Source organism: Rhipicephalus sanguineus, chromosome 6 (genome assembly GCF_013339695.2).
Source record: "Rhipicephalus sanguineus isolate Rsan-2018 chromosome 6, BIME_Rsan_1.4, whole genome shotgun sequence".
NCBI classification, from domain to species: Eukaryota; Metazoa; Arthropoda; class Arachnida; order Ixodida; family Ixodidae; genus Rhipicephalus; species Rhipicephalus sanguineus.
Genome location: NC_051181.1, coordinates 124,197,962 through 124,223,836, shown reverse-complemented (window position 1 = coordinate 124,223,836; position 25,875 = coordinate 124,197,962). Strand labels below are relative to the sequence as shown.

Sequence of the window (25,875 nt, the reverse complement as noted above, 5' to 3'; positions counted from 1 at the left end):
TGCTCTCTGTTAAACACTTGAAACTAGTTAAGTCGCGCGGCAATATTCCACTACTTTTATGTACCGCCACGAGGGAGAGAGAGAAGCAAGGAACGGCAGGGATGTTAACCAGACGTGCGTCCGATTTGCTACCCTGCACTAAGGGCGAGGGATAAGGCGGCGAAAAGAGAGACAGAGGAAGAGAAGAGAAGAGGGATGGACTGTAATGCCACCAGGCGCTGTAACGCCACCAGACGCTGTGGGTATTATGAATAAATGAATCACGAGCACACTTGGGGGAGCACGTACAGCCTACAGGTGGTCGCTCAGATCTGTTGATTTCAGGTACTCCAGTGACACTTTAGTTGCCTTCTGTGCTCTCGAAGCACATGTCCAAGGTCCTAGAACTTGTCTACAGAAAATGTTCTGGAGTCCAGTTGGTCCAAGATCATCCAGAGCGGGTATCGCTGGGCGTCATAGCGAGCGCAGCTGCACAGGACGTATTCGATTGTCTCTTCGGTTCCGGAGAAGTCTAATGTAGAGAAGTCCGCCATACCGATGCGAAACGAGTACGCCTTGTGAATGCAACGTGACCAGTAGCTCCCTGAAGGGATTATCTTTCGCAGTTCGCTGTAGAACCCACTCAAGTCGGCTGAATCAAATCGCAAGAACCAATGCGAAGCCTAAGAAGGAAATATAGAGTTATACTAAACGAGTTATACTTAACGAAAGCTTTTCACTTTCTCGAAATAGCTCATCTTTCTTTTCTCTCGTGACCATTATGTTTGCGTTCAAGAACCATTCATCTATGTCCGTTTGTTTGCTCTGGCGGCCGGAATGTGGACCTCGGACGAAACTGAGCTGTTTTCTTTTAGCTCCTGGCTCAACCTCGCGTCGCAGGTATGGGGCATTGTTTGCTTTTACTTTAGCGACAAGCTTGCGCTCGTATGAGACAAGAAAACACACCAGCCCTGCTCGTTGCTTGAGCAGTTAATTTCTCCCGAGAATTCCCATAGTTGGTCTCATTCGAAGCTGAGCCATTACTTGCTCTTGGAAATCATGTAATCTTCGTCTAACGTCGCGTCGCGGAGCGTACGAAGTATTTGTACAGATCATCACTTGTTTTTTTTTTCTTCTTTTTTTCTAGCGCAACACACACAAAGGCTATTGGTCCGAGACGACTCGCCCAGGCTATACACGATCGAACACTACAGTGTTTGCGGAACGCACTTGAATTCGACTTTGTCCCGAATAACGCTGGCAGCATTAAGCACAGCTGTGCTCTACGATGCTTTCACCCGAAGATTGTGGCTGCCATTGTTAATTAAACGTAATTATGACTTCTGGGGAATGCTGCTGCGAATGCTTTCGGATTGATTTCGACCACACGATGCATTATTTACTTATTTAGACTTGTATACCGAAGCACGGTACATGGGCGTTGTTGCATTTGATGCCTTGACCTGTTTCATTTACTTAATGACTCTTACGTGGAACGGTAGCAATAGTGATGAGCTGCAATATTACGACAGCTGTTACTGTCACTTCTCACTGCTCGGTGAAATGTAGCAGTCAGGCCTGAAAGTCGCGGGTTCGATCCCGGCCGCGGCGGTCGCATTTCGATGGAGGCGAAATGCTTGAGGCCCGTGTGCTGTGCGACTTCATTGCACGTTCGAGAGCACCAGATGGTCGAAATTTCCGGAGCCCTCCACTGCGGCACGGCTCACAATCATATCGTGGTTTTGAAACGTAAAACCCCAGATATTATTATTAAAATGTGACACTCAGAGCTCGCCTGAAGGAAGGAGGCCAACATTTGCTCCGGGACAATTGTTCCTCGTAGGCCCCGCATAATCAAGTCGAACATATTTACGAATATGTTTCGCTTGCTTCACGAGATTTATGCGGAACAATAATTAAGTGCTTCAAGTCGTGCGTGAGTCTCAATTTATTGCCAACTGAATTATTAATTCCGAGGTAAATCTGATTGGCCGCAGGTGGCGCGCGAGTTCACTGAGCGTGAATTCATTGCGACGGAGAACTTCAAGCAGCGCTCTGTCTACAAGAATCGACGGGACACGCTTACGCCTAAGTCTAACTTTAAAAAAAGTAATAAAAAAAGACACACGTAGTAGCTCTGAAGGTAAATGGTAATAATAAAAGGGAAAAAGAAATCATCGTTAAGCTTAGCTGAATGTGAGAAAGAAAAAAAGAAAGAAAGAAAGAAAGAAAGAAAGAAAGAAAGAAAGAAAGAAAGAAAGAAAGAAAGAAAAGAAAGAAAGAAAGAAAGAAAGAAAGAAAGAAAGAAAGAAAGAAAGAAAGAAAGAAAGAAAGAAAGAAAGAAAGAAAGAAAGAAAGAAAGAAAGAAAGAAGCTTGCTCGCTGAGACCGTGGTAACCTAACGGTTCCAAGTGTATATTATAATGGACGTGGCAAGCTGAAAGTAACGGGTGAGACGAAAAAAAAAAGGGGGCGCAGAGACGTCTCTTAGACGACAAAGAATGGTTTTCATTTCTTACCCGTGGACGGCGCATTATATACCTCCGTAGGTGGTTTCTTCATCTCCTCCTTCACGTCGCTTCTCGTTTTCTTTCCATCTTCATTTTCTCTACCAGCCTTGTTTCGCGTCACCTCGCTTCTATCTCCGGGCCTCCGTTATTAATTACGTGAGTTATTGTTTGCGTTACGTCCGCTATCCTTGTTGGTGGTGAAGGTATAAAAAGGTGAAGAAGACGAAAGAGGAAAGATCTTCCTTTCGGAACAGAGACCGCGCTCTTTTAAGGGCCCCCGGACGCGGAGGACGCTGTCGTCTTTCATCACAAATTGCGATCCCGTTGTCTCCGCGTTTCTAGCGCCCTCTCTCGTCCATTCTCGACGCCATCTTTTTTTTTTTTTTCCCTTGTACACGCAGAGCCTTCTCACCTGCTTTCAATTCATCCCAGATATCTTCGAATTCTCACAATCCTCGTCGATTCCTCGGTGATTTTGAGCTGCTCGCTTGTTGTGAAACTGGTGATGTCTGTGCATACGTTTTCCTGTGCGCGACAAGCAACACCTTACGCAATGGGCGAGTACCGGGTAGCCTGCATTTCAAGTAAGCAGTACCCGGGAAGGTGGCGGGGTTCAACCCCCCTCCTGTAAATCATTACGCTCTCCGGCCATTTGTTTTCTGAGTTGTTTGACCTCTTGGGTCAGCCTCTTATTTTCTTCCAATATTTTCTTATATTGTGGATTTTCTGTTATTGGAGCGTTGGAAGACATTTCCCTCGCAATGCTCACCTGATACGCATTTGTCCGACCGGTGGCTTGCGCTTCTTCCTGGGGGGAACCCGCCCTGTCCAGAGGCCCTCCAGACAAAGGGGAAGACGCAACGGACCTCCGTAGAGTTCAAGCGGGGGTCTATCCAAATCTGTTGCGATTACACAAAATTTTTCCGACGTTGTATGGGCGCGATTGTCCGTGGTGTCGCGACTCGCCACCAACCCCCTACCATATCTCAAGGGGTTGCAGTAAAAGGTCAAATCACCTCAACTGCCTACAGCATAAGTACAGCACAGAAAACTCTTTGGAGCAATGGGAGGCACTCCTCGCTAGCTCGGACCCGGAGGTGCAACTAGCGCTTCTGGACCATGTCCGGCTGGCGGCACAAGCCAGTGGAGCCTTGGACATAGGGCCCCACCCATCTAGCTCCTAGACCCCTTTACTTTCCCTCAATAAAAGTTATTCTTCTTCAACCCTCCTCGATATCTTTAAATTTTGCATGTGTACACATACACGCATACACATATAAACGCGCGCACGAACATACGTAAAGTATATGGTTGAACCCCTCCCAACCCCCGAAAAAAATTTCTGGCTACGCTATACAGGAGCGCCCCTTCCTTTACGGAGAAGTGTTCAATTAACGTTTATCCTCCTACCGTTCTTACCGTACACGCATTGACCTCTGATCGTTGCATCCGCGTATCCCGTCGTTAAAGAAAAGAAACCCAAAGGGCTCATCCGGCGTGTAAAAAAAAAATTACGTTCCGCACTGAGATCAGCAGAGCGTGAAGTGCAGCTGCGGTCCGTGTGCCGCTGCAACACACGAAGCAGCAATATTTGCCACGTCGCCGCACTTTGCTCGGCGTGCCAGTAGCGCAGTTTATATCCATCCCAATATCCACGGCAAAAAAAAAGAAAATGAAGAGAGAAAAAGTATTTGCTGAAACGAAAGAAAGATGAGCAGAGCCATAATGTATGTTCAGTTTCTTTTTTTTGTTACTCTTCAGGCGGGGTTTCATATTAGCAGGATACGCGTAGTCGTGAATAATATGGAAGGGAACAGTTAATTACCTTTTAAAGGCCGGAACGGTTAAACGAGCTTGCCAAGTGTAAAAGTGTTCCTAAAACTAAATGCTCAAGTGGAAAGGTATGTCTAGCGAATCTAATACGTCACATTCATATCGGTACATTACGAGTAATCGATGATTAAACACGAATTCGTTGTTCGCTTCTGTACGCACGTATTATTGTTGTCTATGGTTAAAAGAGGTATCTATCTATCTATCTATCTATCTATCTATCTATCTATCTATCTATCTATCTATCTATCTATCTATCTATCTATCTATCTATCTATCTATCTATCTATCTATCTATCTATCTATCTATCTATCTATCTATCTATCTATCTATCTATCTATCTATCTATCTATCTATCTATCTATCTATCTATCTATCTATCTATCTATCTATCTATCTATCATTAATTCCTCTCTCTCTCCCTATTTCACGCTTCTCAGTAACTTTCCTCTTAGCTTACAAGCGCTCTTCGTTCTTCGTAGTGTGAAGGGAACGAACAATTGGTGCGACCGACGAAAAAGGGAAAGATAAGCGAATGGCGGCGCCCTCGTTATAATAGGTGCAGGGGCGGCCAATGGGCGAGCCTTCCTCGGAGACCCCGGACGCCCCCGCGCGTTCAATTTCAGAAAGCGATCCGGGGCAATGAGTAGGATAAATGGTTCACACTTGCCCGGTTTTCAGTTAGCATGACCTCTCTTTCTTTCTCTGCTCTGTTGTGCTCTTGTACACGCCAGCCTCGCTGAAGCACTATATAGACTGCCTTCAATTCTTCGTCTCCACTACGCTTATTCTTTCTTTGCTACTTTTTTCCCCGTTAACCGGCAACGTCGGCGATTCTCCCAGTTCTTCTTCTTCTTCTTCTTTGGGAGGATGATGATTCTCCGCTCCCGCTGTTTCCGTTATCTTTCCTCACTCTATGAGACGCCTTCATGAGAAAATAAAACGAAAGGCGAAGTCTATACAGCTTGGATGTGTGTGATGCAGTGTGGCTTGTATACGCGTATTTACGCGACTCTTCCGATTTTCTTTCACGCGTTCACGCGCGCAGAAACGTATAATCCGGCTAATTCGTGATCGCGCACACTTTACGCACCATTGCAGACATCGTCCACCACCTTCCGATGGAAGAGGAGACCCTCCAAGCTCATGAAGGGCAATGCGACGGCAACGTACTTTCACGCTATAGTGAGGGGTGGAGTGGAAAACATTAGCGGAGGTAGTGAGTAATGGGATCCACTCGCCGTGGAAGTTTACATGGTGTTGCGCTGCTCTAACCTCGATGACGCGGGCTCGATTCCCAGCCACGGCGGCCTCCTATCGATGGGCGCGAAACGAAAGGGAACGCCTGTGTACTTCGATTTAGGCATACACGTTAAAAATCCTAGTTTGTCAGAATTAATGTAGACACCAACACTACCGTGTGTCTCGTAATATATATTCTAAAAAGCCCTCCAGCCAAGCAATTGGACGCCTCATATTTTCCAAATTTTGGTGCAACCAGGAAATCGTGCAGTTTTTAACGCAGGTGAGAGGTTCAGCATTGATGTACTTGTAGCGCATTGTATCATGATACAAAAAAGAACAATGACTGTAATATTACCGAAACATGGCCCATAAACACTTTATAAGTTTTTAGTTTCTTGCGCAACCGTGTTGAAGATGCTGGCTCTTCCAGTTCAAGCATTTTCGAAATTTTGCTCCCATATGTGTTTTTGCTCCCAGGTCTGTGGTTTCCTCCTCAACGCAGGTCACAAGTAACGAGTGTGGTTACTAACCATTAAAGTTCGGCTTTCGCCGGCCCTGACGTTCTCACGCGCGACACCACAACTAAGAACTATACAGTCGTTCCGTTTACACAATCACACCACGTTCCATGCGGTCGCTGAGTCACTGCAGCACAGTCGACCCACAGGGAGTCGGCTTGCGACGCGAATCAAGTTACCGAGCTTCGTGACTTGGTCGTTCCAGTTTTGCTGTACTGTCAAAGAAGGCAACAGGCAAAAGAAATCTTATAATTCTGTTATTTTTTCTTAACAACGCTCTCTTGGGTAGCGACGATGTCCAGGGATCCCCCTACAGTCTGAGCCCTCTCGAATTTCCACACGCGTCAGCGAATTCGCGCGATCGTTTTGTGCACTCGTATCGAAGTGAAGTTTCTACGCGCTTCACTTCTCCTTCATCCTTAAATTGTCTTATTTATTTTTTTTTTAGTTTCGGTTTCATCAAGGGCAGCCTTCTTCCCACCATTTCCATCAAGGTACTCGGAGCTCTCTCTTCCCTGGAGGGTTTGGACGTCGGGTCCATCCTCCCAGCGAACTGTCGCTTTTACCTCGACCGTGATTGATCGTTGCGATGGCGTTTCGCTTTCGCGGCGGCAAAGATCCGCGCCTGCAGTGTGAACACCATCAACGTCGAGGGCCTCTCTTATGTTTTTTTTTTTTATTCCGCTACGCTCGGTCAAGTTTTTTTGCAGCGAGTTCTGTTTCGCAAGAAAACACTCCCTCTTTCCCCCAATCGGCATCCTGAACGTGCGAAGAATTTTTCACCGCGTTCCGAGCTACAGGGCCGCAGCGGCGATTCCACTTTTCCCTGGTTGCAACCTCCCCGTCCTATCTCCCCAGAGTTCCCACCGCGACTCCCCAACACTCAAACGCGCACATACACTTATTTCTTGAAAATAATAAATCACAACGCTAAACGGGTCAAGATTTTCTTTTCCTTCTTTTTTTTTGTGTCCGGACATTATGGATGGACTTTCCTGACGGAGTGCCGTTAGCTGATTTAGGATTATATTGGCCCTTTTATGTACGATGCATTTTCCAGACTAGATGGGAGGGCTACAGAAGGGCTCTAATCTAACTATAACGTTTCTTTTAATGCAAAAAGATCTCAGATATTCTCTACTGTTATGTCTATCGGGTATACTAGGCATTAAACAGGATGGGGCAGGGCAAATGTCTAAATTTAATGAGTAACTTTTGGAGGCATTAACAACCACAACGCCTTAATACACTTACTAAACTTGCGAGATGGAACTCCACAAGAGACTTTATATAGTTTGTGGAGATTCAGCTTTTTTTTTTTTTTCATCGATACCTTTATCCTCATCATCCACACCTTCTCTCTCTCCTCTCTTTTCCAACTCCTTCCCTTTCCTAACGCTGAGTAGCAGGTCAGAAAATTGATTGAGACCGTCCTCTCAGCTTTTCTGTCACAATAAACCCCCTTTCTCTCTCTCTCTTTGTTTGACGGATACAATTATCGTTATTATCATCAGTTAATCAGCCCAACGTATGTCGACCCGTTACGCCAAGTCCGCCAGTACGAAAACCAGTCGGTTGTTCATGGGCTCTATAAAGAACATTGCTCTGCTTCTATCACTTTCCGTTACGTCTTGCTGGACCCCTGCCCACCGCAAGGTGTCGGGTTCCCCAAATTCTCTTTCATCCTTCTCTCCTCCTCGCTTCTAGCGAAACTATGTTACCTCCGAAGTATTGCTGCAAGAATTGTTAACGTTCCCATAATTTGCTTACCTTCTAATTTAATGTGCGAAAACTTCTTTGTGGAGTAATTATCTTTATGTGCTGTTCTGACAACTTCTTTGCATTCTCTTTGTTTTCCGGCAAAAACTACAGTACAAGAGAGAGAGAGTGAGTGTGTCTCTGTGTGTGTGTGTAACAAAGAGAGGGAGAGGGGGGTAAGAAAGTTTGAAGTGCGCGGACACTCTCTTGACAAACGCAGTCTGTCCTCAAGATGGTGGCGGGGGGAGTAATGCCACCAACTGTAACGACGAGTCTTCGAGCTCGAGAAGCAAGCCGCTCCCATTTCGCGCGCCCGGAGCTCGTATAACAAGCGACGCAACCGCACGCAACGTACAAGCACGAAGCGCGCGAGATGACTGTACGATGATGGAACGTACACTCAAATACACGTACACACAGACGCAGGCACGCAGGAGCCAATATGGCCGCGTATAGGCCAACTGCACCCTTCCCCCCATTTCCACAAAGCTTCGCTCTCCCTCCTTTCCCATTTCTTCCGTACTGAAAGAGAGAGATGTAATGAGGAAAGGCAGGGATGTTAACCAGAAGATAAATATCCGGTTTGCTACCCTGCACTGGGGAAAGGGTAAGAGGAGACAAAAACCAAGAAAGAGGAGAACGAGAGAGGGAAGGAGATAAGTAGAAACACACAAACGCACACGCGTGCACACACACAGACACACACGAGAATGTCGTAGTCGTTCAACAAGGAGTGAAAGCGAAGCCATAGAAGGGCACTAAAGGAAAGGCTGCTGCCGTTGCCGCGGGGGGTCGCAGCCATAGGTTACAAGCCGCCGGTTCCGCTGCTTCTTGCTGAAAGAGTGTAAGGGGGTTGGAGGAGGGGGAGAGTGGATGCGGAGGCTCCTCGCGGAAACAATAAGTGCGAGAAACCCCGAGTTGGGGAGGAGGATAGTAACAGCGGCGGCGGACGCTGCAAATGACGCGCAGGGGTCTAAAACGGGATGCGTGATGTACGGGCACGCTTTTAGGAGGAGCCGCCGCGCACCGGCTGCTGTACTGCTGTTGCTATTGCGTTGTTGCTACTGCGTTGTTGCTCCTGCTCAACGGCACACGTAACTCAAGGGGCTCGCAAAGGAAGGTCGCCGCCACTGAAGACGTGTGCGCGGTGACCCCGAAGGATAGCCCTCTGGGCTCGGGCCCGGGGCTGCCCTATTACCGTGTGCCGGACAACCCAGAACCGTGGCCATACGTCACGTTTTCCTTTCGGCGCGACGTCACGATTCATCAGTAGGTTGCGCGCTCGCTGCGGACGCGGCAGCAACGCCGCTGTGGACACGCTGGAGGCGGTCACTCATGACGGCAAAAATGTCGGCGTGCCGAGAGATATGGTGACCGAGACGAACATGACAAAGTTTTCGAAGTATCTATGTAGTGTGGAGGCCTGCAGGAGAATAGCTTCTTGTTTTGTTCACTTTTTGCTCTGTGGGAGCAGGACAAGGTGCTAGGGATGTTCAGTATATATCTTACACCGTAGTGCAGGTGGAGGGATGACAAGAGGATGCTGCAACTTGATGGAGGGAGCATGGTGTGTAGATGATATGAGTGGCATGACGGTCGTACGAGGCACGACAACAGCATCGCAGTTATAATCCACGCTGCAAAATGCCCCAAATCTGAACGAATGAAATGTTTAGACGGTGGGAACACAAATCCGCGTTTTCTCTTCGTCTTAGTTCTTTTTTGTAAAGCACTAAAGTATTCGGATTATTGAATAAAGTGAAGCTTTGAGATATACCGTTTCGTGGATGCCAAGGAGTCGAACACTATCGCCAATCTCAGCAGCGGAACAAGCCTCCTTGATGAGAATATGGTGACATCGCGCATGCGCGATATTTGCGAGAGGGCACCGGACCCATGGCGACCTCTGAGATACGGGTTGCTACGCGATGCTGGTAGCAACCTGTATTCGGATACAACTTTAGAAGTCCGCGGCATTTCCTCCTCGAAGGCGGATGCACACACGCCTGCACCAATGGGCACGCACCCCAGACTGACGTCATGGGCCGGACGGCCGGCGACTCCGCCCTTCGGAGAACATAGCTGAGTGCACGAGCGGGACTATTTCTTTAGTCGCGGAGGCGATCCGCTGCCGTGCTTCGGTCGTCTGGGCGGGCCTCTCTGGACTTCTTAAGTTCCTTATCCTTCTCTGCACGCGATTCTTCTCTACATACTCCGTATGCTTCCCTACACTCTAGCCGCAGGGGCAAGCATGCTTCGGAAACTGGTGCTTAGTCTCGATGCCAGTCGCTCAGAAGTCACGTGCACACGTGTCAGCGTGACCTGCGCGGGCACAGAATGAACTTACATCTCATGCCGTTGTATGTACTAAAGTGTTATATTGATATTACGGGATCAATAGGGTGGAAGTCCATATAGTAGGACACAACTCAAGAAGTCCGGAGAGTGACCGAAGCGCGGCAGCGGATCGCCTCCATGACTAATGAAATTCGGCAATCTTATCCGAAGGGGGAGGGGGGGGGCTACCGGCCTCCCAGCTCATGACGTCAGTCCGCAGTGCGCGCCCATTGGTGCAGGCCTGTGTGCATCCACCTTTGAGGAGGAAATGCCGCAGACATTTAGAGTTGTACCGGACAAGATATAGATGGACACACAGGGCGTATGCTTTTATGTGTATCCTTCAAGGACAGCGCCGTTATTTGAGGAAATTTGTAGCGGTGTTAGCGCTCTGTGGTTACGGTTATACCACCATGCAAACAGGTCCACATATACGTATAGCGCATGCATACTACAAGTTATGGCACCGTTTGTGCTCTAACTTGTAGTCGCAGCACTATACTAGAAAAAACATTGACACTAAGCTACAGCTATCTATTAAACAAGAACAGTTACCGATGCACCCGACTTTTTCTGTGTATTTAGCGGTCTTTTAAGCTTAGTAGTTTTGCAACGCTTTGCTTCCTCGACACGTTGTCACTCCGTTTCTGGATTCTTTCTTTCAGTTGTACAAATGTCGTGCACTTTTGTAGCGCTGCTTGAATTGTAACCTTGCTGCTCTTAAGCTACGTGGCTAATACGCTGATTCATTGTTTTAAGGGTCACAGAACTAACCAAGCTGCATCGGGTGGCTTCACGCCCTGTTTATTCTTGTCTATTTTTGCTGAAAAGCAAACCATACCAGGCGTGCCATGTTGTGACATACCATGAAAGCTTTGTACGCGATCGTTACTCCACTTGGAACTCCCTATTGAACTATGTGTATTTCTTTTCTGTTTGTCCTCCTGTTGCTATATATTTCGTAGTTATCGAAAAGACCCGAGATGTCGCGCCACGGCCGAGAAACGACGATATCAAAGCCAGCATCGCGCGTACGCACCACGCACGGAGTCGCAGCAGAGCGGTATAGCCAGTTATATACGTCCTCTATACTAATGCGTGGGCGCAAATGGAGCACATTGAACGGTAATTTCGGGCCGCGCGCGCACGACACGGCCACTCGCTTAACCGGTGGCGGCGCCTAGGTCACACTCTTTTTGCTGCCGCCACGGTGCGACGCAATGGATGGCTCGTCCATCGGAGCGTGCGAAATAGCCGCGACAAGCCAACGCCAGCCAGCCGGCCAGCGAGCCAGTTCGCGAGCACTTGTCGCACCAGAGGCCACGCCGTGGTGGTGTACGGCTCATTTGTCGAACGACACGCTCCTGCGTCTCGACGGAGAAGGGGAAACGAAGTGGCGCAATTTTGAACGGCGCTTAGTCTTGGACGTGAGGGACCCCTCGATCGCGTTGGAATCCTTTTTTTCTTGTTTGCTCATTTTCTACGAAAGAAAAAGAGCCATAATGGAAGGCATTAACGAGGACTTTGAGAGCGATCGGCTTCGACCGCACTGACTGTTCGGCGCCACGATCGAAGGAGCGTTCCATTAGTGTGTAGACTATATAGTATATTTCCAGAAGCGAAGAAAAAACGCCGCCATTATTTGACTGCCGGCACGAAAAGCAATGAGGCCGTATCGAGAGTAGGACTCCTCCATTAGCAATGTGTGCAGTACATTCTTCAGGAGAGAGAAAAAGAGCGGCCGCCCCAGCCAGCACGGAACAATGCGGTCGTAACGAACGCTCTAAACTTGAGAGAGAGAGTTTGCTTCCTTTTTTCGAGGAAGGCGATGGTGATTCGTCGCTAGGCGTATGTGGTAAGGAAGGAGAACAGGAGAGGGAGGAAAGGCAGACATGTTAACGTGCTTGGAATAACCGGTATGCTACCCTACTCTGGGGAAAGGGATGGGGGAGTTTGATAGATAGATAGATAGATAGATAGATAGATAGATAGATAGATAGATAGATAGATAGATAGATAGATAGATAGATAGATAGATAGATAGATAGATAGATAGATAGATAGATAGATAGATAGATAGATAGATAGATAGATAGATAGATAGATAGATAGATAGATAGATAGATAGATAGATAGATAGATAGATAGATAGATAGATAGATAGATAGATAGATAGATAGATAGATAGATAGATAGATAGATAGATAGATAGATAGATAGATAGATAGATAGATAGATAGATAGATCACGTGCACACACACACACACACCACGTCACAGTTCTGCGTCAGTCTTCTGCGTTATACGGCTTCACTATAACTCTACAGCCACGCGTACAAGTCTCTTGTCCTTAAAACCTTCGGCAATGCCTTCGTTGCCTTCATCCTCGATGACTTTTCAGAATGGCATTCCAGGATGATTGTTTACGGCGACATGGATCTATGGTCAAGGCGAGCTAGAACAGAGAGGGCATGAGATAACCTTGCGAAGCAATGGGTGTGATTCCACTGGTTTATGCCCACACGCTCTCGCATCTAAGAGACGAATTTCCAGGGTATCAATTATAAGACCCGCGTTAGAAAGCGCCTCATCGAATGTCCTTAGGAGGAAAGAGTCTAAAAAAGCGTAGACCTGGAAGCAAAGTGAATTTCACCACCGAACTCCCTCCTACGCGTCTGCCTCAATTTGCGCACGACAGAGCGGACGTTTCGCAGTATTCTTATCTCGGCCGAGTTCTAGATCGCAGAAACCATGCTAAAATAAGATGTGCACGTGATGTCCCGTCTTCTCCGGTACCTTTATAATAGACTCCCGCCGTTTCTCATACTACAGGAGTGCAGTAAAATGTTCCGAAGACGGATAGCATATAGAAACCACGGAACTGCGTACGCACATGTATACAATCACGTGTGTATGCCTTCGGTATGGTATATTCGAAAAGCAGAGCCGAGGAATTGCTTTCTATATCCAGATGGCTCCGCCAGCCGAAGGACGCCGTGCCTGGATTGGTCTTCAATCTCCACAAAACGCGCTTTCGCTCCGTATTGCGTTGTTGCTGTTTTCTTTGCGGGATTCGGTGCGGCCTTCGTTACATAGAAGCAGCAGGAGGCTGTGTTGTGCGTGGGCAGCGTCCACTTGATTACGCGCTCTGCGGGAGGTTCAATTCGAAAGAACGCCGTCGCCGAGGGTGTTCCACAGAGCATTGTGCACAATCCGCGGTTATACACAGTAAACGCCCGCCTGACATGTCGCCTACCGAATCTTATGCTTATTTGTGTTTCGAGGGAGCACGATGCGTAAGAGTGTAGCTTCTTTTGGAGTTGTTTGTTTCTGTACAAAAGCAGCGGCGATTCCACTGCGATCTAAGCTGTAGTAGTTATTACAATCCTTCTTTTTTTTTTTCTTTACTGTAGTTAGCTATTTTAAGGGATAACATCTGCTTTTGCGGCATTCTCGTAACCTAGTCATCGTATACTAACCCCCCCCCCCCCCCCCCCAGTAATCTTTGACATTGCGTGTTGCGTTAAAGACTACTGGAGATTACTGGCGATGTCTGTCCGTCTGATAGACAAGCAAACCTACAACTGCATCTTCGATATCAGGCGTCTGTACTGATTTGCGTTCAAAGGTTTGAAGGAGAGAATACAGACACAATATCTGCAGCCTGTGTGCACAACTAGTTTATAAAGCAGCTTCCCCGACAACTCCTTTCGTTGTGAATCAAGCAAGCCCTGCTTCAAAGTCTGAATCCTCTCGTTTTCGGGACTTCGCGGTCTTGCGCAATCTCTTACAGGCATGCACGGTTTGCCGCATCCAAGGAGGGTCTCAACTTCATCGACGGGGCCGTACCGCGCGGCTGCGTTTTGTATCCCCGCTCATCGCACATGGGAGCACCTATACCAAAACCATAGAAGGCGCGTGCCTGCGAGTTTCGCACCGAGGCCGGTTGCGTGGTGCGCATCTTTTTGGAAGGGTCGTCCGCGGCCGTGACGTTGACGGATCGCCGTGAGCGCACGCAACTGCCTTCTCTCCATTTGAATTATACGAGCTCCAGCCACTGCGTATCTGCGGCACACCCTGGACGTACAATTGGTTTCTATTCTTCCTCCGCTTGCTCGTGTTTACGCTCCCTTCCTTACGTATTCCTCGCTTTCTTTGTGAGACCCCCCTCCGTTTTACTCGGCTCCAATCCGACTGAAGGCCCGGCTGTTGTCTCGTAGCTGGGCTTCGTCTCACGACGCGGGTGCTGTACGGCGAAACCAGACAACGGAGCGAGGAGATTGAAAGCATTCAGGTTGAGAGTGAATGCGATTCTTTCTTTCTTTCTTTTTTGCCCGACCGGTTGGATAGTCCAGGCCACCCAGGCTGAGTGAGCAGAGTACTAACGAGAAAGGCTCTAGGCATGGAAGAAAAAGTTCTACGTAAACGTCCGCTGAACTTTTGAGTTTGAGCGTGGGCTGCTTTGAGACATCAAGGCTCGGCTTCCTTACAAGTGATATATTTTCATCACTTGGCTTCAATCCCGGGAATGCGTGCGTGCGTTCTTGGAACTAGCGTGTATCAAAGTCGCCTGTGTTGCTCTGTTCCGCGAATTAGTCGGCACTTTGCCTAAAACAGATACCACTGTATCAGCCTATCAACCGTCCCTCGAGCTGCACCAACCACGACAAGATAGGGCGCCCTACACTCTAAGAAAAAGAGTATGCATGACTCTTTTCGGGGAGTTCTGACTTGCCACGTATAGGACTCTCTTTAAATAGTCACGGTGACTCTCTTGGTGTTTAAGGGTCGGCTCGCTCTAGGGAGTCCCCTGACCCTCTAGGAAGAGTGGAAAGACTCGTCCGAAGGATCACGTTACCACTTATACGTAGTCAGAAGGCTCTTGCCGGTAACACTCCTACGGGGGTCAACTTGACCCACACCGAAGCGTCAAGCGACTCCACAAGTATTTTAAGCTACTCATTGGACCATTGCTCTACTTTTGCGCGACTACTGTTGAAAATAGTGGAGTAAGCAAGTCCAATAATACTTGCCGTTCTGCCCAGCGACTGCAAAAAAAGAATAGTTCAGTTTTAGCATTATTTTAATAAAACTCGCAAAACAACACATATTTTCCTGCCAAGTTATATAGAAAGCGCGTAAAGATGGTCTTTGATTTCCAATTAAGAAGTTTGGGTATTCCTCATTTACATGCTTCTATGAGTATAGCCAACTAAAATGTGTGACTGGTGTGCACAGTGCCATATAGACCTTTTCACAGGAGAGGAAGAACGCCGCCATGCTGGGCTGCGCGCGGGAGTAAAAAGGCTGACGTCACAGTCTCGGCAGAGCATTTTTTGGGGGGTCACGCCTGCTTAGCGCAGCCCAGAGAGGACAATGGCGGCGCCCAGGGAGCCGTCTGGGAAAAGGTCTATAGTGCAAAATAAACTGCAGAAATAGGCATCATGTTTCAATCTTTATTCCTTAAATTATGATTAAGAATAAATGAAAAAGTGGTGACGACTGGAGGCATCAGACTTAGGGCTTGCTAGGTTGTCGCTCCTGTTCAGCGTGAGCACCATGAAAAACGGTATCTGAAAAGCAGAACGTGATATTATGATGAGAAAATGAAATTGCAGTAAAGGTTTGCGAAACCTACAAAATAAGTGGTTCACATAGACACAATGAAGGCTCACAACAAAACAACAAATGCAAACACGTATGGCAAGAAACCAAGTTTTTTTGCCGCTTTCGTGTAAAACACAACTTGCAAATAGTACCTTTTGTAACACGTCACTTGGCGCCAAACTTGCAGCACACGATGATGTGAGCCTCTTTTAAACAACAAACGAAATTGGTTTAGGCTCCTTTGCGTGGGTGCCACTCACCTCTTTTCCTACGTCGTCTTGTCCAACCAAAAGAAATGTAGGACCGACTGCCTCGTTGACAGGACGAACGCCGCTGTTGATTTTCCCATCACGAGCGGCGAGTCGCCAGACCAGAGCGGCACCTTCGTTTCCCCGAGTGTGGCTGTCAAATGGAGTGAAGAGGCGGGAGAAATGATCCGGGATTCTGGGAATAACCAAAACACACACATTATTTGTATTTAAAACCACCCTTTGTTCAACACACCGTTATTGTACACACATCTGCCACGAGTGTTTAGTTCAAATTTCGCAACGAAAACAATTTTTCACGTAAAAGGCAGCGGGAACCTCGTGTCGCAATACGCACTGGCTATACACGAATGAAAGCACTTCTTTTTTGAGAAATCGCTTCAAAATTTGGTTTCAGAATAAACACGGTTTTGCGCCGGCTTACCCCGACACCCAAGCACATCCTCCGGCAGTCAGGGGCACGCCGCGAGCGGTTACTGACCGCATGTTTTACAAACGTAACCCATACTCAGATAAAAACATGCGAAGGGCCCGAACAACACCCAGCGCGTGCGGACGCCGTCTACGTCGAGATCAGACATGTTATATGCTAGAATTAGCACACATAACTCCCACAATCATGTACACTCACTTGATTCTCTTATAGCGTCATCGCAGATGTTGGCAAACCATGAAAACAGCAAACAGTAACGAAGGAAAAAAGTGCACGGCGGCGGCCGAAACAACGGGCGCCGTCGAAGGTCTCCAGCTTTTTTGTCTTACCGGCGAGGCGTGTCCAACTTGAATGACTACCGAGTACGTTCTGGAAGCCACCCTACTATATCTGCACCTCAAACTACCGTCTTTAAGCCAAGAAAAACCATTATATATAGTGCGTGTGAGCGTTCTGTACACAGGCTTTCTTTTTTTTTTTTCACGTTCCCACGCGCGGAAGCACGCAGCACACTCAAGGTCGATGGAAATGTTATTATGAAGTAGACTAAAGTGCATCTCAAAACGACATCTTGGACCTTCAGTAGTGCAGACACAACGTGCGATCAGCAAGAAATGACCCTTGATAATTGTTTGCATCGCTCACTTTATGGGAGCTTGTACAGCAACGCGCATAACGGTGGCAACTCGTTAACTGACAGCTTTAGTTGGGCATCCGCAACAGCCCCGCGGACACAGGCTGCTGTTGGAAATGGCTGGCAGACAACTTCCGCAGAGCTGCTGCAGACGCTCAGCTAAAGCTGTACAATTAGTGCCTACGAAAGCAGTACACTCACCGTTAACTGGCGCCCGTCGTCCGTATCCGCAGCTCCATGGATATTCCGCCCTCCAAGCGTCACTTCGTGCAAGGAGCCGGCGTCAACACCACCGAAGACGCGCATGGACATGAAACTGATGAAACTTCAAGACACGCAATCCGCGCTATCAACGCAACCACGCAACACATTCCAATAGACGAGGAGACTGAGACACTGAGACTGACTGAGACGACTGAGAGAGAAGCCAGAAGCGGCGCGCCACCCCGGCGCCAACCCGTCTCCGTCGGCGAGCAACGCGCCACAACGGAGCCAAAGGGCAAGCGCGCGATATATATGGCGTATACGGCGGCTCTTTCATGACGGAAGCCAATCGAAACGCGCTTCAGGAGCGTCCAGTGACTCCTTTCAAAAATGCTAACCCTTTTTTCTCTGCCTGTACCTTCCAAAAGGGGTCACATGGACGCCCGAACAGAGTCACGGTTCCATGACCCTCTTTTGACTCTTTTTTTTCTTAGAGTGTACTGAAGCCCGTATTGTCACCCATGCTTCCGCATTCTTCATTTGAATACCGAAGGATTGAAATAACTTTCCCACCAACGCAGTGCTTATATTCAACCCTGTCCTCTTCAAACTAATGCACAGTCCATACCATCACGTAATGCCCTTCCTGGCATTTGAAGGGCTCCTAAACCACTCCGTGTTCAAGGATGAGAGTGGTTTGTTCCTCGCTTTTACTACCCTTCCTACAGGCGCTATCGGCTCCGAACCCTTTATTTCTTGATAAAATAGGTGGAAAATATCAGCACTAAGCGTTGAGCCTATCAGGATTTCGCGCTTTTCTGCTACACGCTGTTACCTCCGCTCGCGCAGTCGAAAACGCACAATACCAAGTGAAATCAGTTAATGGCGCACGACAGTCATGCGAGACAAGGCAGAAGTGGCGTGCGACTGCATGGCAAAGCAGGGTAGGAGACAAGTGACAACTGACGTTTCTCGTATATGGACCAATAAAGAGCTTATTTCCTCATGACGTCACGTGAACAGACTGGTGGCGTCAGGAATCGTGCCGTAAAGACGGGACACGCCAGGGGAAATAACGCGCTTGTTCCTTGTAAATTTCAGGGGTTGCTTGGGGGCCCTTTAAAACAAATAATTAACTTGACTGGGTGCCTTTCCCATAGTCATCCCAGCTACGTCAGCTAGCAGACAGAAAACATACCCTGGTGGTCACCAATTGCCCGTGTCCCATTGAAAGGTGCCTCCATCCCGCGTCGTGATTCATGACACGTACCTTATTTGAGGCTAATTTCCCTCATTTAATTAGTGCTGGTTGGTGGAAGTTTGTGACGAATCATTCCTATAGTTGATAGCACGGCACCGTCAGTTTTGTGTAGTGTAAGCCTTCGTGATAACAACTCTTAGCCATAGCTGAGCTGGCACATGGCCCCAATTCACAAAAAAAAAACGCCTTACGATAGAGTTGGTCGTAAGAGAAAACTTTAGCCAATCCTATTACTGCGCATATCATTAGCGGAACCGGTTTGACAATGGCAATGAGCTCTTATGAACAAAAAGCTTTGTGAATTCGGCCCCAGAAGCAGTCTCATACTGGCGAAATATGATGTAGTGCGCAGTCGCGGAGAACGATTTTAGGTCCGTGTAGCCTGGTGTTGACCTTGTATTAGAAGTGTGCCACTTTGCTAATGAGAATGCGTACGTCAGGCGGTGAAGCTGCCCTACAGAGTCTCTCCTTGAGGCTGGAATGGGAACACTGCGTTCTTGATGTGAAGCCCAAGTAGCCTTGTCTGCGTAATCATTCCCACTCATTAAACAATATCCGGGTAAGCACTGGAAAAAATTGTAGTACCATTTCTCTTTGGCATGCTGGTTTAGTAATACCATTTCGTTTGTTAGCCTTTTCGTCTGTCCTACGCCCAAGAACCGAGTGCATCCATTTCAAGCTCTGATAATCTAAACATGCATCTTCCCGACGCAACATTCAACGTATCGAAAATACACGTTTACGGCTAAGCACAGCGATTCTGTTCGTGGTTATTCGATGCCGATTATAAAGCGTCTTCGCCATTGGCTGGGGTGCATAGTCCCACCCACGTTGCAATACAACCTGCGCGTTCGGTCAGCCGGCGTGGCATATATTACGAAACATCGGGAAGGAACAAACGGAACGCGCGAAAAGGATCAAGTGAGCCTGCGTCGCTCCTGCCGAGTTAACAAAGTCAGGATTAGGGTTATTAGATCAAAGTATACGAATCACGTGGCGAATGCGAGAACGAGCACAGAGATTCAGCCGTTTAAGGAACAGAACCAATGGCAGTATAGTCTTCGCTTTCGCTTTCCTCAAAGCCGATCCGATATTCGGTGAGGGAGGTGCAGGAAACCTTATTCGATCATATCAGAAGTCATGGATTCTGGGGTCACTTGTCGCGCCACCCGAGGCGACAGAAATCCTCGGAGAAACACGATTTCGTCTACGTACAAGGCTTTTCCATTTCTAGGCTGTATGAAAGCGAAAGCAATAGCTTCACTCCTCAAAGGCTCTTGAAGGAAGAAGAGGAGGATGGGAGTAAGAAGGCCGTGACAGAGTTAGAAAAACAAGAGAAAGTTCTGACCGAATAAGCTATGGCTTCGACATCGATGCAAGAAAACAACGCGTCCGGGAAATCAGCAACGCCGCCGCGATCTTGAAGATCCGCCGCTGCGCGGCGCTGCTGCTTTCTTCTCGCGAGATCGCGCGGGAGCTAAGCTTCTTGGGAGACACGAAAAAGCTTCCAGAGCGACTTGGATCGAGTCGGTTGTACTTCTCACTCTTTCTCAATCGCTTTCTCTCGCAACACCCCGCGGGGTGTATTTCTATCAATCTCGCTTCGGCGACTGACGTCCGGCAAAATTTTGATATAAACTCAACGGCCTCCCTCCCAGCATCGAGTAAAAGCCGCCCCGAAGGCTTTTCGCCACTTTACCGCCATTGGAGCGAAAGAAGGGCTGTTCTGTTTTCTTGTTCTCAGGTTTGTTTCCTACAAAGAAGCACTCGCTGGGTCTTATAAGTTACCGGCCATACCTGAGCGACCAAGTACACTCAAGAGCTTTTTGCGGCGTATATCGATCTATTATGACGACGATTCTCGCAGTGCAAAAGGGAATAGGCGTCGCTGAAACCAAAGAACTCAACCCTCCGCGACGAGGCTTAGAATGAAGCCTAGACGCGAGGCAGTTGAGAGAGTGAATCTCTGGAGGGAGACCCATAGTTGGGATGACAAGACAAAACAATTGTAGCGCGAAAACAACGTACGGCGTATTATAGGACTCTCTTCATCCATTCTATAGTCGTGCTGGCATCCGTCGTCGACGTCGCTTAATCTGTATTTATGTCACAAACGGTGCGCGAAAAGAGGATTAAGTGCGATTTCCTAAAGAAGAGGCGCCTCGTGTACGTGAGTTTTCAGCTCGCAGCGGGGACAATAACAGCCTTTTGCTCTTAGCGAGTCCATACAATTCTGAGGGAGACTCCTGCGCAGTCGGTTCTCGTTTATCGTTATAACGGCGTTTGTTGATTTTCTCGATTCAGTAATCTTATCGGTGCCACAGAGAATTGGCAACAAGTAGTTAATGTCATTACGTGTCGCATTTCATCGTAATTGCATCGCTATTATGCCATTGTGCATTGCACACTAGAATAACGTCACTATATTATAATGCCATTCGCACGCTGTCATGCGAACAACAGTACCACCTTAATGCCATTCGAATTCTCTTATACACATTCGCCGTACAGGATTATTCAATCGGGGGCCGAATTCGCAATACTTCTCTTTCGTAAGTGCGTTTTCCTATTGGTCCAGCCGGCTTCGCTGATAATATGTCCCGCATCGTGATTGGCTGAAATATTCTGTCGCGAAAATATTTAGGGTGATATGTCTTCCTCAATACGCGCCCTGACCTTTTATGATTTCAAGATCAGTGCTTTCTCGAGTCACTGCGTCGCGGCTTTCGATATGCACTGCTTCCGATAGCGCTACTTTTGTGTACCCAAATATTTTGTTACGTCCCAAGCGGCTTTAAGTGTACCGAAAAGGGCCTTTTAGGCGCGCAATGGTCCGATAACACAATTGCGTTATTTTTTTATGTACCAGTTCGTGTTTCCGTACGCATGCCGTAGCTCTAAGTACTCAATACCTAAATCCCTGTATTCTAACTACTAGTTAAATCGTCGTTATAGCTTACCTCATAGTGTTTCGCCGTTAAGCTCGACGGCGCGGGTTCGATTCTCAACCACGGCATCTGCATTTCAATGTGGACGAAATGCAAGAAAACTCCGCGTACTTGCGGATTTAGGTGCTCGTCAGGGAGCCTCAGGTAGTCAAAATTATTCTTTTGCCCTTCATAACGGCGTGCTTCATAATGGTACTGTTTTTTTTGCGTGTTAAACCCCTAAATTTACTTTTTATTTAACCACTATTTAAGTATTCGCACAAATGATTTCACTCGTGAGCTCACACCGCGTCTCCTATCTTTTTTGCTTCCTATTTTCACCTTTGTCGTATGTCGACCGCTGCCCCTTCTTATATATAGGATACAGACAAATTTGACTCAACTCCCATTATGCCGCGAGCATTTACAATACTCTATACTCGTCAAGCGCGTTGCAACCTGATACGGACCACACACATGCTCCGCACAATGAACGTGGTCCATGACCAGCCAGGTGCGGCTTTAGATACCAGGAACAGGAGCCCCTTTATTCACACGTCCGTGGGTTGTCCTTTTTCTTTCAGTTTCTTACTTCGTTCCTAGCCGCCAGACGTCGCCACAGCGCACGAGCTTCGCACGCGCCTTTTTTCTGCGGTTCGTTCCGCGCCGCTTGGCGCATTCACGGCCCACCCGCGTGTCTTCCCGATTTCCCCATTCTTACACGTTTCCCTACCTCCCCGATCGAGGCGCACTTCAAGGTTGCGCGCGCAATTGCTCCCCTCTCCCTTTTTCCTCTCCGCCCCCCCCACCCCCGCTTCTATAACCCAGAATCTACCGGTGACGTCAGACGGCTCCCTGCGAAGGTCGCCACAGTTTCTGTGTCGTTGCGTCGCCTCCTTCTCTGCAAGTAAAGCGACCCTTCTTCCCCCCACTCACCCTACTCCCATTTCCCTACATCCCTGTCCGCCTTACCCAACCCCCATGTCACTTTCCTTCATTTTCCATTCCACCTTTCCGTTGTCCGCTTTTCAGCGAGCACTCTATACGCGCGGTGCGCTTAGTGGTGCTTTTTCGACAGACCGCGTTGGGGGGGGGGGGGGGGGGGCGTTTTATTGCGCGCGTTTTCCTTTGTGCACCGCCGCCACTTGGGTTGCCGCGCGCTTATCAGTTTTCGTTTCGTCGCTTGTGTCCCTTACCGAACTTTCTTCTTTCCACGGGGCATTGCTAAAATTCTTGAAGACAACGGACTTGCATCGGCGGTTATAGTTCGATAGTGATATCGTGAGTGTGAGGAGCGTGACTTGGTGTGTGTGTGTGTGCTCCCCCTCTCCCTCTTGCTCTCTCTCTTTCTACCCCTAACTTTCAAACTCCTATATTTTTTCCCCTAAATTAATGTAGCATGCCAGTTTTTCTCGACTGGTTCCACGCCTTTCCTTTCTCTCCTGTCCCTTCCTTCCTTCCTTAGCAGGGGCGTAGCCAGAAATTTTTTTCGGGGAGGGTTCAACCATACTTTATGTATGTTCGTGCGTGCGTTTGTATGGGTGTGTGTATATATACGCAAGCAAAACTGAAAAATTTCGGGGGGGGTTTGAACCCCCCCAACCCCCCCTCTGGCTACGCCCTTGTTCCTTAGAGCCTCGCTCTTCATATCACCTAGCTTTCTTTCGTTCTCGTCATTTCCTGCTTGTTCTTGGCGTCGCTGCTTCGTAATTAAAAAAGAGGCTTTGTCAGCACGTAGGACTTCGGGCGACATATTCTGTGGAGCGTTATCAATATACATCGAGAAGAGCAATAACATAAAGTTCACTAAGAAAGAAACTGTCTCTCGATGCCCACCGCAATGTTCTGTATTTCCTGTTTCTTTTTTGTGCTTGTTTAAGTAGTGAAGTTAATTTCATATTGGCGGTAGGTCTTCCCGTATACCGCGTTGTTTTTAGTTTATTCCCCTACTTTCCTAGCGACCTGGTTTCGCGTTTATTTTGCCAATGTGGACTGTTCCCGTCGGGATAACTAATTCTCATCAGTACAACCCGCTATAACCATGATGCTGTTTGCCAGCAGTCAGAAACGTATGCACTTTCGAATACTCCATGTACACACGCGAAAAAAAACAAAAAAAAACATCACATGTGGCAAGACATTAGTTACGCGGTATACACCGTAGAGTTACGGTGTCACAGACAAGTCATGATATCACCGCAATATTACAGGGACACCCTCTCAAACCAATAATGTCAACAATTGTATCACTTGCAACGACAGATAATTGAGCTATAGTTGGTAGACATTAATCATGAAACAATTTAAGGCGTGCAGATTCGAAAGAGAATAAAAACGATGAAAACGCCGTCTATTCACTTCAAGGGCGCACTGCGGCGGGAAAGAAAGTACATACATAGCTTATCTGCGCATGCTCAGTCTTGTGTCTACTTTCTTTTCCTCCACGGCGCGACCTATCAGTTGATAGACGCCGCTTGTGTTGCACCATTCTCTTCTGCAGTGTCAGTGTTCGCACGCCTTACCTTATCGAGAAATATATCAAATAACAAGGAAATATACCACACAACAAGGAAACTCTCAAAACAATATGTGGAAAGCACTACATAAATTTACGTTGTCACATACAAGTCATATGTCCCATGACGTTACAACGAAAACGTCAAGGGAATTTTCGCAACAATAATGTCACATTGCACACGTGATATTTGTAAACAGATTATATATATATATGTATATATATATATATATATATATATATATATATATATAATATATATATATATATATATATATATATATATATATATATATATATATATATATATATATATAATCTACACCCTTTAAATTTGTTAACCTCTCTGTGCACCAATTAACTACACCTCTGCTGCTAAACTTGTTTTTCGTAATTATCATGCGCTAGACTGGACCGATAACTAGCTACTCATGTGAATGGTCCAAATATTTTGCCAACCGAGTACCCTCAGTTCATTGGCAAAAAAAATAAAAAAAACTTGTGTTCACTTGAATTTAAAAGAAACACAGCAGTTACGATGCGGGCCACAATGCACAATATCGCATATACACAGCGCAGTGAAATAACAAAATAACGTTACAAGCGTCAATTCGTTTCAATCCTGTACATTGCTGTTCACAAAATGGTGTTTGGCAAATTTTCATCTTCGCCTCAGCCCATCGCTCAAGCACGGGGCGCTCTCCGTTCTAAACCCGAGAGTCAGAGGCGGGGCGTTTCAAAATAAAGGATCCCTGACGCACTCCCGCGTCCCGTCCCCCCAAGCCAGCCATGAGCTCTGACGCCAGGCTCGCCTCGCCGAGCCAAACGCATTCTCATTCACCCGTGCTCTCGCATAAGTTGGCGCGGGCGGCAGCCCAACGTCGGGGGGTTGGCGGCCGGGCGCGGTGAGCTCAAAACACCGACGGCGCCGGTGGCTTGTCGGAGAGGGGGGGGGGGTGCAACTTCGTCGCGCAGAGATGCGTATCTCGGCGTTGTGTGCATTATGATTTTCTTTAATGGCACAACGCGCTTCGTTATGCGACTCGACGGTGCTCTTTGTTATGTAAACATAGCGCATGCGCACAAATACCAGGGCCTGTTGACTGATATATAGTACAATGGAATTATCTGCGACTGATTTGTTACCGTGAAAGAAAAGCGCAGCACACGAATCTGTCTAAACATCGTAATAATAATAATAATAATAATAATAATAATAATAATAATAATAATAATAATAATAATAATAATAATAATAATAATAATAATAATAATAAGAAGAAGAAGAAGAAGAAGAAGAAGAAGAAGAATATCTGTTGTTTTACGTACCAAAATCACGATATGATTATGAGGCACGCTTTAGTGGAAGGCTCCGGAAATTTCGACCATCTGGTGTTCTTCATGACGTAGCACAGTACACGGACCTCTATAACATTCCGCCTCCATCCAAAGCGACTGGTGGACGCCTCAACCGCGCCGCAAGGAAACGAACGTCTGTGCGCGTAACATTGGCCGTTCCAAACTATCCTAGAATGCCTACTGTAAGTGCAGTTGCGAAGTGCCCACTACGCCATAGTTCCTCCTTTCGCGAATCTTCGAGGCACCCACTACGCGCCCGTATAAGGTGCCACGACCGCCTGCACAGCTCGACACTTTGTTGATGCCGTTGCTGACAATGATGATTAAATATGTCTGAGCGCTTTGTAATGGGAGGGCCTTTAAAACACCCACTCGTTGCGCAATTAACATGTTTTGACGCCTGACGCGATTCTACGCTTCTGTCACGCGATATTGCAAGCGTTAAGGAGACTCCTCCCACTACGTGACCTTAATACAGTGAAACCTC

At 47.5% G+C, this 25,875-nt stretch overlaps 1 protein-coding gene across 1 annotated transcript in view; it reads left to right on the top strand.

The window, feature by feature from the left end:
• The window catches only part of LOC119396335 (protein lin-28 homolog), a 64,474-nt gene that overhangs the window by 18,191 nt on the left and 20,408 nt on the right, over nt 1-25,875 (top strand). The gene's annotated exons all lie outside the window — the stretch shown is intronic.